Source organism: Lissotriton vulgaris, chromosome 4_1, assembly GCF_964263255.1.
Source record: "Lissotriton vulgaris chromosome 4_1, aLisVul1.2, whole genome shotgun sequence".
Taxonomy (NCBI): Eukaryota; Metazoa; Chordata; class Amphibia; order Caudata; family Salamandridae; genus Lissotriton; species Lissotriton vulgaris.
Genome location: NC_141691.1, coordinates 339,563,957 through 339,578,231, shown reverse-complemented (window position 1 = coordinate 339,578,231; position 14,275 = coordinate 339,563,957). Strand labels below are relative to the sequence as shown.

The 14,275-nt window shown below is 43.2% G+C and overlaps 1 protein-coding gene across 3 annotated transcripts in view; it reads left to right on the top strand.

The window, feature by feature from the left end:
• IL13RA1 (interleukin 13 receptor subunit alpha 1) overlaps positions 1-14,275 on the top strand; it is a 246,991-nt gene that overhangs the window by 38,287 nt on the left and 194,429 nt on the right. The gene's annotated exons all lie outside the window — the stretch shown is intronic.

Here is a 14,275-nt window from a genome sequence, read left to right as displayed (position 1 = left end):
CAGCAGGTTTACGAAGGGGGAGACATAAAACAGGAGGAGACTGAGGAAGGGGAAAAAAGAAGAGAAGGGATAATGATTCCGAACACATTGCAAATCAACATTACAAACTGGAATATTAACTTGAAGATGTCCAGGCATTCCCATGAGGCCTTTGCATAAATGTGGCAACGCCAGAAGGGACCTTATGGGATTTCTACCACAAAACAAAAGGTGGATGGGGACAAATATAATAAAAATGATCTGTAGTAATGTTTTGTTGGATAGGGGATAATATCACTTTCTTGGTAATGTGTTTCTTTGTTGTCACATGGATCCCGATAAATGTACTCTCTGAGAGCTGAGTCTGAAAGGACTCTAGCCTGAGGACACCAGGTCATCTGCATTGACCCTAACACCCAGAGAAGCATCCATGTCATCCTGTGTACTAGATTCCCTGATCTGTGTTCCATGCGTTTGTGAAAATTGCCTGCCAGAACTTGAGGATGACCTAAAGGTCTACACTAGAGTCATTTTTTCCCGCTATTCTCACATCTTCAGGGGCGGGGTGGGGCATCATTGCTCCTGACGATTGGGAGCCAGGTGTGAGGTGCCAAAAATCAAATATCAGCATGACCTGCTCTCACTGGCAACGTTTTCCAAATGTGCCTCTACCTTGACCTTGGATGATAGCAAACTTCCAAGTGCCCCACCTGGTTGGTAGGGGAATGGTTGGTAAATGGTGAGTGGTTAATTTGTAAATGTTGGCCCCACTGGCACTAATTTTAGGAGGCCAATACTCTTTTTGACAGCATACAAGTGTTGTGTAAAGAGTTTAAGACTGTTCTGTCCTGTTCACACAAACCTAATGGACTGTCTGTAATTGCGGCCTGTGTGTGTGTGTGTGTGTTTGTGTGAGACAGAGACTGTGTGGGTGCTTGGAGCTATAGAATGGAAGTTGAAAAATGTCGAGTTTCTGTCAGTTACTGAGAGAAAAAGGGTATTGTTTCTACATGCTCATCCAGTCCTTGACCTCTGTGCTGAGTGCCCAGAGCGATAGTCACATAATTGTCAATTATAGTTAGCAGTCCATGGGAAAGCGTGTATAGGAATTACCACAGGTTTTGCAATTGTAAAGTGCCAAAGGAAACATTTCTAGTGCAGAGCACCCCTATTGTGAGAAACTGTCTTGCTCGCTTTGCTTGCTGCAATCTGGCTTTGGCATTCTCTATGGGGGTGGCTGGTGCCACTGGCGGGTGGATGGTGCCACTGGTGGGAGGAAGGAGGGTGGTCACATTAAAAGAATGTTGGCACTTTCTCTTATTCTTTTTGAGTCATTAACATTTTAGAGTCACATATCCATACTTGTACAATACCATAATGGGGGGTGTGCTAAACGCACAAGGAATTCCCCTTCAGGAAAGTGGATTGACATTTATCATTTTAGACCTCGAATTTCTCTTTTCTAAAAAGCCAAATGAATCGGTTTTGCTGTCATGCTTGAGAAACAAGTTCTTCGTGTTTCCTGCCTCCACCTACAGTGATAAATATACACACTTTCCAGCTCTCTCTTTTATTTAGACTGGCATCTGTGTCATAGAGCAAACTTAAAGGGCTGCCTTTTTACAGTGTCTGTATATAAACTAATGGCTGATACTTTAAGAATGTGGAGACCTTGGTTACCGTTTTTTTAAACAAGAAGAGAGGGCCCAGATCGGAGGCCCCGAGGGGACGGGGGCCCGCTACGAGCCCCCAAAGTCCCTTTCCACTGGCCTTTTCATGGCAGGTTAACCGCCATGAAATGGCCGGCAGAAAGGGACATTGTTATCCCTATGGTGGTGCTTGAACTGTTGTAGGGATACATCTCTCTCCCACGCACCGATGGGCACCTTCAGCCCGTTGGATGCGTGGCTGTCAGTCTCGCCAACTGCCAGACATCCGCCTGTCATGCTAATGTGGCGGGCAGGTAAACAGTATCACGAAGGCAGTGGGACCACCATCGACGGGCTGTCGGTGGTTTTCCCACTCTCGTCGTAATCAGGCCCTAACTGATTACTTATTCGGATTCCACTGCATTATACTTATATACATATATGTTATTGTAAAAACATTACTTTGTTGAAATGTTGTTTTCCATGGCTTAAATATATCTCCAAGAAGGCTGAGAAAAGAAAGAAGAGAATAGAAATGTTTCTTTCCCAGCAATTGTGATTTCTCTCCATGCGTTTTAACTTGATACTTGACACTAAGGGGGTCATTAGGATGACGGGCGGCCTTTATCCGCTCACCAACCTTTCGGGGAATGGGACCACCCGCCATTGGTGCGGGGGTCCCGTTTGTGACATTAGGATGCACCCGCTACACTGGCGGGCACATTCCGCATTCTTGACATTGCAGCGGGCGGTGCTCTCAGCACCGCCCCCTGCAATGCCAAAAAGGCATGTTGTGCACTTCCATGCACAGCGTGGCAGGCACCGTGCAGGGCCTGCCATGTTGTGCATGGAACTGCAGGGGGGTACCAAGGGTACACCCATGGGCGCCCTCCACCCCCCAGAATCCCTGGGGGCCCGCTACAGTCCCCCAATGGCGAAAACCACCTGCCTTTTTGTGGCGACGTTGCAGCCACAGAAAAGGCACAACCCCGCTGCAATGCTAATGTGGATGGCAGTGTCTCCCAGACACCGCCACCATGTTAACAGCTTTTCTGCCTGGTCGACTCTGCGACTAGGCAGAAAACCTGCGGGCGGTCTTTCCGTCCGCAGGGGCCCCCCACGTCATGGTAATGTGGCAGGGGGAAATCCTAAGCAGGCGGAGGTTTTTAGTGGGTGGCGGTGGCGATCAGCCAGCTATCCAAATGACTCCCTAAATTCAAATTAGTCAGATCACTGCAGCGAATATTTTATGCGAGCAAGCTTCATTTATCACATTTTAGCTCATGGATTCATCATATTGCCTATCACTGATTCAAACGCATATAGAGCTTGTACATTGACTGTGAAAGAAGAACAAAAACCTCGAACTACTATCCTCGACCATTGTTTTTATTTTTTTTAAAAAAGAGCTGTAAAGCAGAAAAATATAATATTTTATTTTTCATGGCAAATTCTGAGCGGCAGAAAGGGGCATTTGGTGAAATGCTTCAAACACAAAATGAGATATGTTAACAGGTATGGTGGTTGGAGGTGTAATCTGGCACCGTCGGGGACTGTAGGAAACAGAGGAAGAGGATAGAGGCATTGGGAACACTTGCTGGGGATGAAATGAAGACAAGAAATGAAACAAGCACTGTCAATGCCAGTATCTCTTGCGGGAAACGTCCTTTAGGACAAAGCCGGAATCACGCTGTGCCTTCACAGCACCAGTAACAGAACGGATGCGTCTTTATCATGCATTCGTCCTGCATGCAAGTTGTTACAATGACTTGCTTTAGGGTGGCGCAAAGGTGCAGTGGTGTTGGAATTAAAGTCCTACACCTTCCCTACTGTTGCACAGACTGGAGTTGGGATAGTAAATTAAACTATTCCAACATGCATCGCCCCCTAACACAAGTCGGTAAAACAACTTGCTGCAGAACAAATGTATGCTAAAGACGCTTTCGTTCAAATGACGGAGTTCTGAAGACGTGTGAAAAACGCATTATAAATTCCGTCATACATTCATCTCTGGTTAGTTATTTATTTTGCTTGCTGTTGTTATTTGTTTGTATTAAGCAACTAATCTAAGGAACCTAAATATGGCCTGTGATAAGCTAGCACCAACCAAATCCTCCTCTCGAAACAGGAAAACACCATCAGCACCATGGTTTAATGAAACCCTTCGGCTGCAGAAACAACATTGCAGGAATCTTGAAAGGCACTGGCGACATAACTATAATCCTGCAGATAAAGTGACCTATAAAAATGCCCTGGCCATCTACAAAGGATTTATAGTCGCAGAAAAAAGCCGCTATTACACCTCTCAAATTGAGCAAGCAAAGAATTCAGCGGGAGAACTATATAGGGTGGTCAACACTCTGTCCAACCCCCCGGTACCTCGCCTAGAAGGCTCTCAGTCATTAGTGGATCCCCTAGCCACCTACTTCGAGGAAAAAGTCAGATCCATCTTCATCACCTTTACGAATTCCGCCCCTCTTTCTCTCTCCGAGACACCTCCTACTAATATCCTGCCCTCCCTATTATCTTTTGATGCTGTTGACCAGAGTCATATTCATCGCTTGGTCTCCAGCATCAAATCCGGCTCTCCTCTTGACCCCTGCCCTCCAGCCATCTTAAACCGCATCCCTGATGCAATCTCTCCTGCTTTGACCACTATCTGCAACGCCATGTTTGCAACTGGCATATATCCTTCAGTTTGGAAGGAGGCCATTATCAAGCCCCTCCTAAAAAAGCCTTCACTGGACCCCCAGCTTCCAGCTAGTTACAGACCTATCGCCTGTCTCCCCTTCCCAGCCAAAATCTTTGAAAAGTCTATTAACATCCAGCTTTCCAAATTCATCAACGATAACAACCTTCTTGATGAGACCCAGTTTGGTTTTAGACAGGGTCACGGGACGGAGACGGCACTTTTAAAGGCCGCAGATGAAATTAGAACCACCATGGACATGGGAGGAGCAGCAGTTCTTATACTTCTGGATCTTTCGGCTGCTTTTGACACGGTCGATCATGTCACTCTGATCGACCGTGTCTCAGCTTTAGGAATTAAAGGCAAAGCTAAAGATCTGATTGCATCATTCCTAGCTAACCGTCCTCAGACCATCAAGATGGGCAATTTCACCTCTCACACCTTCTCCCTTCCATGCGGTGTTCCCCAGGGCTCCTCGCTAAGCCCGACGCTATTTAATATCTATGCGTCGGACTTGGCGAGGGTGATAAAGTCTTATGGAATTGCCCTCACTACATACGCCGATGACACCCAACTAGTGTTATCGGTGTATAATAACGGAACATCTGTTGCAGCCAACTTCCAGGAGGGAATGAAGGCGATAAGCTCCTGGATGTCATCAAATTGTCTCAAGCTTAACTCCGACAAAACGGAGGTGATGACATTCGGGAGCTTGCGCCCAGAATGGTCTCCTCAGTGGTGGCCATCTCAGTTGGGACCTCCACCCAAGCCGGTAGAAAAGGTTCGCAACTTGGGAGTCATCTTTGACAACAAGCTGACTTTTCACCACCATGCCAATGCCATTGTTTCATCGGCTTTCTACACTCTCAAAAAAATAAAAAAACTGCTTCCTTATCTTCCTCAATCAGCTGGAAAGACTCTCATCAGCACATTGGTGTTCTCGAGAACAGATTATTGTAACTCACTTTTACTGAATGCGCAGGAAGGAGTTCTTAATAAACTACAAACAATACAAAATGCTGCAGCCAGAACCCTACTGGCCATCCCTAAATTCTCATCCGTCTCCCCGTACATTAGAAAACTCCATTGGCTCCCCATCAGGAGCCGAATCAAATTTAAAGCTATGTGTATAGCTTACAAGACCCTGAACAATACTGGACCACAGTTTCTAAAAGAAGCTCTCCTTCCAGCTGAACAACACAGGATTCTACGGTCTTCCTCAGCCTTTCTGTTGAAAGTCCATCGAACTAAAAGGGCCAACTGGGGAGATAGACGTTTCACCATTGCCACGGCCAAGCTGTGAAACACTCTACCTCTCCACATCAAAACTGCTCCCACGCTTCTAAAATTCCGTAAAAGCCTCAAGACATGGCTATTTTCTTCCTCCTAATCCCCTTCTAGACTCCCCTGACACCTTCTAGTGAGTTCTGTGAATTAGCGCCGAGACACCCTTATGGGTATTTGTTTGCGCTTTAAAAAATTGCCAAAATAAAATAAATAAATAAATAAAAATGCATGCTGCCCATTGTAAAAAGGCAGGTAAGGCTGAACCAATCACATATAAAGTATACTAGTGTGCACAGTTAAATATATGGAAATATTGAAAATACGAAAAATCACATAGACAACTAATAGCATTATTATATTGTTAATGTAACACCACCATAATATAAAGAAAAGTTATTGAAAACTAATACTGCGCAACACAGAAGGTGATCTCTGGGAGCCGACCCGACTGAGGACATGGCTTGCAAAAAAGCTGCAGATACAAAAAGTACATTAATATGCTCTTAGAATACACCAATGCAGTTTTTATTAAAGAAACAGGCTTAGAAAAGAAACACATCCAACTGAAAACATATCTTTTGGTTGAGTTAATTCTTTCGTAGTGCGGTTCTTTAATGAAAACTGCAGTATTTTCTTACCATGCCCGATCAGTATTTGTAATGGTGGCAAAGAATGGTTATTGCAAACAAACCTCAATGCTAATTTGAGCTCCCCCTCGTTGGGAGGGGGCTGACACTAATGTGTCTCTGTGAAGCTGATCCCTTGGAGATAAACCTTTAGACTTCAACATTTACCTACAAGAAAGAACCAGATACTGCTTCCATAGATATGTAAAAAAAAGAATACTGAACACACGAAATGGAAAACAAAAACATAAAAGGGTCACTTTTTTGTTCTTGCTGACAACAGCGCATTCGCTCTCACTTGCAAGAGATAGTGTACACATCTGGTGGCTTGCATCCCGTCCTTTGCTTACCATTTGTTGGCTTTGTTGTCGCTCTTATTTGCTGCCTTCTAATTGGCTAGCATGTACTAGTTAGAGAGCACTGACTACACAACTAATGGCACGATTAGTTGTTTCATTACCACTTTTTGAACTACTATACCAGCATAGGCCTAGAACACATCTCAATGCCATACGATCTTGGAAAAATGGAGTGAGAAGAAAGGTTGTTACCACTCTAGTATGTTTCAGCATTACTCATCACAGTTATTGTTTGTATCAAGGTTCTACAGTGTCATGGATGTTTTCCTCTTTATCCTGCTGTACCCAGGAAGTTGTTCATGCACTTTTGAAGTTTGCCACCCACCCGCAGAGTCGGTGCGGGTTACTGGGCAGACCAGCTCATTCCTCGCCCTGCTCCAGGGCATTGTTCCACAAACAGAAAGCATTGATTATTCAACTTTGTTCACTTTCTTCCGTCAATGTCAGCATGAATCATAGGTTATGGCGGTTTTAGGCAGAACTGAGTCAGTGTGAGGACATGGCAACACAAGCGGTGAAACTAATTTACTTTATCAGTTTGTTTAAAGTATTGCTCAACAGGTTTGTGTCTATCTCTGAAGCAGGAAAGAACTAAAGCTCTGATTTGCTGGAAGGCTATGTTCAAAGAGGTAGCACAAGCCATGGTTCAGAAAGGGTCAGGTGGGACTTACCGTAAATGTCAATGTTTCGCTTCTATGATGGTAGTGTGTAATCCAAAGGTCCTACCTACTCTTTCTGGTCGATATCATGAGAGGCTTTGGACCAGCCAGAGCCAAGCACCTTTTTTTTGCACTTGCAGGGCTTAAAATGAATTCATTTAACATGATATTTCTGTGAACTAGTTCTTCTTTCACACAGCAGAGCTAAGAAGTGAAAGGGGTAAACCTTGCTCATTAATTATGAGAAAGTTTGGGTTAAAATATTTCATTGCGCGCACATAAATCTTGCTCTGGGCTCTGCACGGCACTGAAAAGCGTATCATGATAGGACTCCTGCCAGGTGCTGAGTGTGTCTTCACAGAAGAGATGCAGATAGGAATGGCTTAAATGGTTCTGCAGTGAATCAATCTAAACATTTTGAAACTATTTAGATGAGTGCATTTTAAAAATGTTGTGTTGTCAGGACTCCCATTGGCAGTCTCTTCGAGACATGTTAACAAATCGTGGGCTACAGGCCGCCCATAGGCTTACCATTAGCTAGCTTCAGCGTGGCCTGCATTTTCTTCTTTGCTGTTTGGGATGGCATAGGTGTGCAGTCCCCCCTGCCCTCGGAGCATGGACTAAGTACTTGTGTCTTTCCACTACTCCTGTTTTTGGAGCTACGTTTTACTTTGTTTTCAAGCACTCCACATATCCTGTTCATGTTGCTACTTTTCCCTCCCAAACGTTCTTCCGCTGTCGTTACTTCTCTCTCCTCACCCCCATCCCTGTTTCATCTTAACCGTTCCATTTCCACGACCGAGTGGTTTCACTGTAATGTTTTGTGGGGATTCCTCCAGAGATGGGTTTGTGAGATGCCTGTAAGATGCAGTTCGCACACAATTTATGTTAACCTTAGCACAGACTGAACCCTGCAATCTCCTGAATACCGAAACTTCAGAGTACATTCCACTCAAAATGTTTACACAAGACGGGAGCATGCTTGAGAGAAAAATGACACTGGTGCTTTTAAGGGAAGAATTATTCAACTCAAATTAAGAAGCGTGTCCTTGCTTGGTTGGAGAGATGCAGAAATGTCATATCCCGGCGCCGGTCCCCCACAATGGAAGGAAAGTGTTAGTTCCTAGTTTTTTTTTTGCTAGTAGCAGACCCCAAGGGTACTCCATCTACCAACCAATTGTGATTTAAGGTCGGCAGGGTCAGAAAATAGGCTGAAAGCAGGGCCGGACTGCCCGTAGCGGGCACCGGGCATTTCCCCGGTGGGCTGCCTAGTTGCGGGCCGGTTTTAGGCCCCTGGGGGCCGTTTTTGTTACCAGGGGCCAGCAATATCAGCCCCCTGTAACAAAATTGGCGGAAACCAGCCCTGCAAACAGCTAGGCCACACACCCCCTTGTTCTTTCTAGGGGGGCCTGCTAAGCAGTTTTCTAGGGCCGGTTTCTGTTCCCAGCCCGGCCCTGGAGCCTGCAAGGGAGGTTATAAATGACTGGTCTGCATGTGTTTTGACTTGTCTTAGTTGCCAATGTTTACCTCCTATCAGTAAGCCTTGTTTGGTGTATGTAAACACATTCCTTGTCTTTCTGCCTTTTCTTTTTTTTCTTTTGTTTTGTATGACACTAAAAACACAAACATCGGCATTAAACAAATCAGAGTCCCAATCTTGTCCATGCCCATCTGGGATCCTTATAGGAGATATCATTCCCTAGTTTTTATTTTTTTAGAACTGAAGATCAAAGCGTTGGTCTGAACATTAATTTCAAGGAGGCTGTTTTGAACTCAAGAGAATAATCGCATGAGTATTTTTGCTGCAGGGTAATCATCTAAATGACCAGCAAAGCTACTCTCCACCTGTTCTTCATTGTATTACTTGTCCTCAGGTGGGGTGTGTTTGGCTGTATTAGAAATGCTTACACATATTGGTATAGACTACCTGGATGCCCAAGGTTTAGAATTGAATAAATCCAAAACCAAGGTGGTAAGATTAGCGGGCCCAAGACAAGGAAACTACAAATGGAATGCAAAGAACTGTCAAATAGAGGAAACAAGAGTTTATAAATACTTGGGCATCAGAATGGCAAGAAATCTGTCAATGGTTGAGCAGAAAAAGGAGATCACAGCAAAAGCTCAATCCTTAATATTTGCCTACAAACAATTGTCCAAGAAACTGGAAAGCCCTTCACATGGGCATCTCTTAAAAATCATGGCAGCCCAATTGCTACCAACCCTGTCCTACGGTCTGGAAACCTGGCATGGCCAAGAAAGTGGTTAGAACTAGCCAAAAGGTTAGTTAAATCAAGCACTGTTCATTCGGTGTTTTCCCACACCGAATGAACAGTGCTTGATTTAACTAACCTTTTGGCTAGTTCTAACCACATTTTGAATTAAGGAGTGACAACCCTTCATAATCATAGCACCATTGACAAGGAGTCTATAAAAACTAAAAAAACAAGGAGTGCACCTCACAAACCCGTTAATTCATGGCCAAGAAAGTAACATCTTAAACAAATTACAAACCAAGTTTTATAAATCAGTATTCAATCTGTTTAGAGGTTCTCGCCAGCACAAATTCGCTTGGAATTCGGATTACAGAACCAGGAATTCCAAAGGAAGGCAACCGTGGTAAACCTATGCTGGAAACTCAGAGCAGCAGAGTCGGGAACTTTGAATAACTTATGCTGGTTGGAAATAAAACAACTAGAGCAAAGAATCCCAAATACGTGGGGGGACCAACTGCGGATAGCACTGGAAAAAATTAGAGATCAATGGGCTCTGGAACAGCAAGATGGAAAAGTCTACATTTAAAAAAGCTTGCAAAAGCAAAAGCATTATCCTTCGTGGAGGATAAAAGGGGATTACTAAGACGCCGCCACGCATGGGTCATAATAAATTCTTACACACGGCTAAGGCCGCAACCCTATCTAGCAGCTCACTTCCGATTGTCTTTGAAAAGGAGATTCATTGCATACAGATATGGAGATCATTGTTCATTAGACTTGGCGCCCACCTGGAAAAATAAGCATCAAACAAAGGCATGCCGTTTATGCGGTTATCACATTGAAACTTTGACCCACCTGCTGTGTGTCTGCGAATCTGTGAAATCAGAAAGAAGGAAACTACTGAGAAGGGTTTTTAACGATTTAAATATCCGCACCTGCAGACAGGCGGCGACAAGTTGTATGGGCGCCGCATCAAACATTTTAATATGTAGGGGGATAAAATGTATGATAGGGGTAGAAAGCTTACTTATAAAAATGGGCAAAGACTGAAGGCTCAGTGCCACCAAGGAACTAAGTAGAATTTTTATGAACTGAAAACGTTTTTTATATGAAATATGTTTTATATGCTTTATGGTTTGTGAAAACCAAATAAAGTTATTTTTTGACTGACTGTCTGATATTAGTATAGTGCAGGTTAAAGCATTCAAGAAAAAGAATGAAAAAAATTATTGCTACTAACCTATTAACTACTAATACTGAGTTCCAGAGTAGCGTGATACTCACTGAAAAAATGCTTCAATGCCTTGTCAGGGGTCGTAAGCACTATATAAATATATTAACAATATACATTGGCAAAAGCCAATAGCTCTTGCAAATGCAAGACCCATTGGCTTTGCCAATGCTTCTTTTTATAGGAGACAGGCATGAACATTAAACTCCAGCTTCACAGTAATATCTACATGCACATTATGACTTTTTGACCATAACTATGCAAATGAAAAAAACAACAATTGAAGAAGGCTTAAACTGTGCCCTCTCCCACTCTTCTCAGAAAATGAGCCTTGGCTCTTATCAGGCGCATTTACACCTTTAAACGTTGTTCAACCCATTTCCAAAGACGTGCTGGAAGAAACCGGCTTACTCCTGCTGGAAGAAAACTACTCATTTTAGGACTCAAGGATTCTTGAGTCCTGCTGCCACCCAGGAACTGGATTCTGGAACTGCTCTCCAGTGGACAAGTAGTTAGCCTCCTGTTTGCCTGCTTCAGATACAGTAGTGCTGAAGTAACTTCCAGACTGGGCAAAGTCTCATCAACGTTACATCTCTGAGGGCATGGAGATGATGAAAAATCTTTGTGTCACCCAAAGAACTAGTGTAACAAATGTATTCAGTGGGAGAGTGGAAAAGGTGTAATATGCTGCTGGTGGTGTTTTTTTAGCACATTGTTGACAATATATTAATAAAGCATAGTGTGGTAGTGTAGTGTAGTGAAATTTACAGATGCTCCTTTTCCATTGAAACAGCCACTAAATTTGCACAAACATACTGTTTTACTGATAAAATATAGAGCCCCAAACAATAATGTGTGGAAATCGTTTCAGAAAATATTTCATATGTGAATCTTCAAGTGTATTGATTTGCTGTCTTCCTATTAAATCTTTATTTCCATCACACTTCAGAATTACAAAAAATTTTGCAACATTTGGGCTATCCTAACTGCTTATATATTCTGAAATGTTTGTACAGTTCCTATACTAGTACTTACATTTGCCCTGTCTTTCTTTTAAAACTCCCTGTACCCCAACAGGATGATGAAATGAAATGAAATGAAAATCATATTTATTAAGCGCTAGCAGCTGCCCTGAGGCGTCCAGGCGCTAAAAACTACCATCAGTACTGATCACAACTTCACTTAACAAAATCCTCTCACTTTGCAGTTAAAGTTAACCCCAATCTCCATGTTAAAAGAATACGCAGTATTTTGACAGAAGACTCGTATTGGGCTAAGCTAACCACAGAGGATTAGATCTGCAGCAGATCTGTTTTAAGAGAGACCTTGTGCCTTAAAGCCTATCCTTAGGGGCTAGGAGATGCAGGACTGACAAGGTGGAACCTTTCCAGCACTTGGAAAAAGTTTTTTTTCCACCTTTAAATGATTGGGAGAAGGCACTGAGGCTGGTCCATGATGGTCGCACTCAAGACAGGCAAAACAACTAGGTTTCTCCCATTTAAATCCTTACGCCTAGCTAAAGACTGGTTCAATGGGACCTTGCAGCAAAGGTATCTCGTGGAACTGTGCCAGGCGGTGTTTCTTAGCCTTGCCGCACAGGAGGATTTTGACTTTGAAAGAATCACTAAGCCCGACGGTAAATGCTGGATCTGGGTGGGATGACAAAATTATTCGACTCATGAAGCCACCTCAGTGCCGAAGAAATGCTGGTTTGTCCACTTTTGGACTTTTGGTCATAAAAAAACAACTACTTCAGCAGGTGATCTATAATGATATATCCAACTTTGAAGGGCCTTCACAGGCCACAGACTTTCCCCGCTAAATAATTTTTCTTTCATTAGATTGACTACATCCAAAGATAACTATTTTTCACCTGATTTAGAGTTTTACTGATGGGGTTCCCCACCTTATTACAAGAGCATTAGAATCTATGGCACTTCAATAAGACAGTCAAAATATGCTTCACATCTGTGATGGCGTAACCCGTTTGCCAAACTCCAAATCGAGCCCTTTGACTGAAGTGACCTATTTGGCTTATCTGACATCACTTCATGGTGGCTGTCATGCGATTGCATCTAGGTCTTGGTCAACTGTCTTGATTACAAGTTAAATTTTTCCTGGCAGTTTTTGCCCTAAACATCTTTAAATTCATATCTTTGGTTTCCCTTAACCTGTGCTACGGATCTTGATGCTTATTTGCCCATTAATTAGTTCTCAGTTATTCTAAATTTAGTTTTGTTTTATGGTCTTTTCAGTTATTGGTACTGCTTGAACTTAACCTGCACTGCTCTGGGGATTAACTGCTTCTCTCCAGTGGTTTAGTGGAGATTCTTGTGGTACATAAACAAGGATGCGTATTATCTTCCTATCCTGTAACCTGCCACCTAACTACCTGCTAATAAAGAGGGATCTTCTACTACACCTGGACTACGCATCCTTGTTTATGTACCACAATTCTCTCAGAACTATTGTGACCTAATCAGAGTGGATTTATTATTTTGATAGGGGTAGCCCCACCTCAAATTACCAACCTATTTCCTGACAAGTGGGTAACCCCTTTGCTTACCTACTGTTAGTCATTTCAGTGAATAATGTTTGGTTATGTAGTTATTTGGCTGGGTTTGCTCAATGTTTGTTATTACCTTAAATTTGGGTGTGTGCCCACTCTGCATGTTTGCCAGTCAATGTGTAGGATTATAGTAATGTCCTGTAAATGCGTTTATATCAGGTGCAGCCTGCACAGGTAAGAGCGGTGGGGCAGGGCAAGGGCGAGGGGGGGGGGAACTCAACAGTCGACGGGATAGGTAAAATTAACTTATAAAAGAAGTAAAACCACTTACCTTGCACTCACTGCATCGCCAAGACAGCAATGCGGTGTGCGCTAAAGGTTAGTGGTTTTATTATTTTTTTAATTGAATTTTACCTATCTCATCGTCTGTCCACTTCCGCCCCCGTCCCCACCGCTCTTAACTGTGCCGGCCGCGTCTGGTTTATATTAAACATAAATGAACTACACTGTTGTGAGCATTGAGTAAAGTGAAATGCATTACTCTGTTTTGTGTGTGTATTAGATTATTAGGGTTCAGATCGAATATGTTGGAGCTCAAACATTGTTCAGAACTAAGAAGCTCATTATAGCTCTTAGATGTATGCCATGCATTTGAGCCCACTCTGCTTCTATTGCCTACTTCAGCCAGCCAGGGCCAGTTTCAGTGTGATCTATAAGAGTCACACACATCTGTCAATTTCAGCACCATTATCACCAATTGGTGAAATCAAACATTCCATCCTAAGATGTCTGCTCTGCACACTAATATATGCTTCAGGTTCAACACTTTCTTTGCAGGTATTTGATAGATATATCATTGCTCTAAATTTGTATTGTGCTCACCATTTAGATGATTTGTCTAATGATGTAGACAGATACTAAGGCAGAGCAGGGCTGTAATGGACAACCAAAGCAGCCCTGGCAAAATGCTCAAGCCAGCCTGCTCCCTTCAGCTCACGCAGTCTCTCTCTTTGTTTATCCAGTCTGTCTGTCTCTCTCTCTCTTCTTCCTCTCTGATCACTTTTTCTCCTCTTT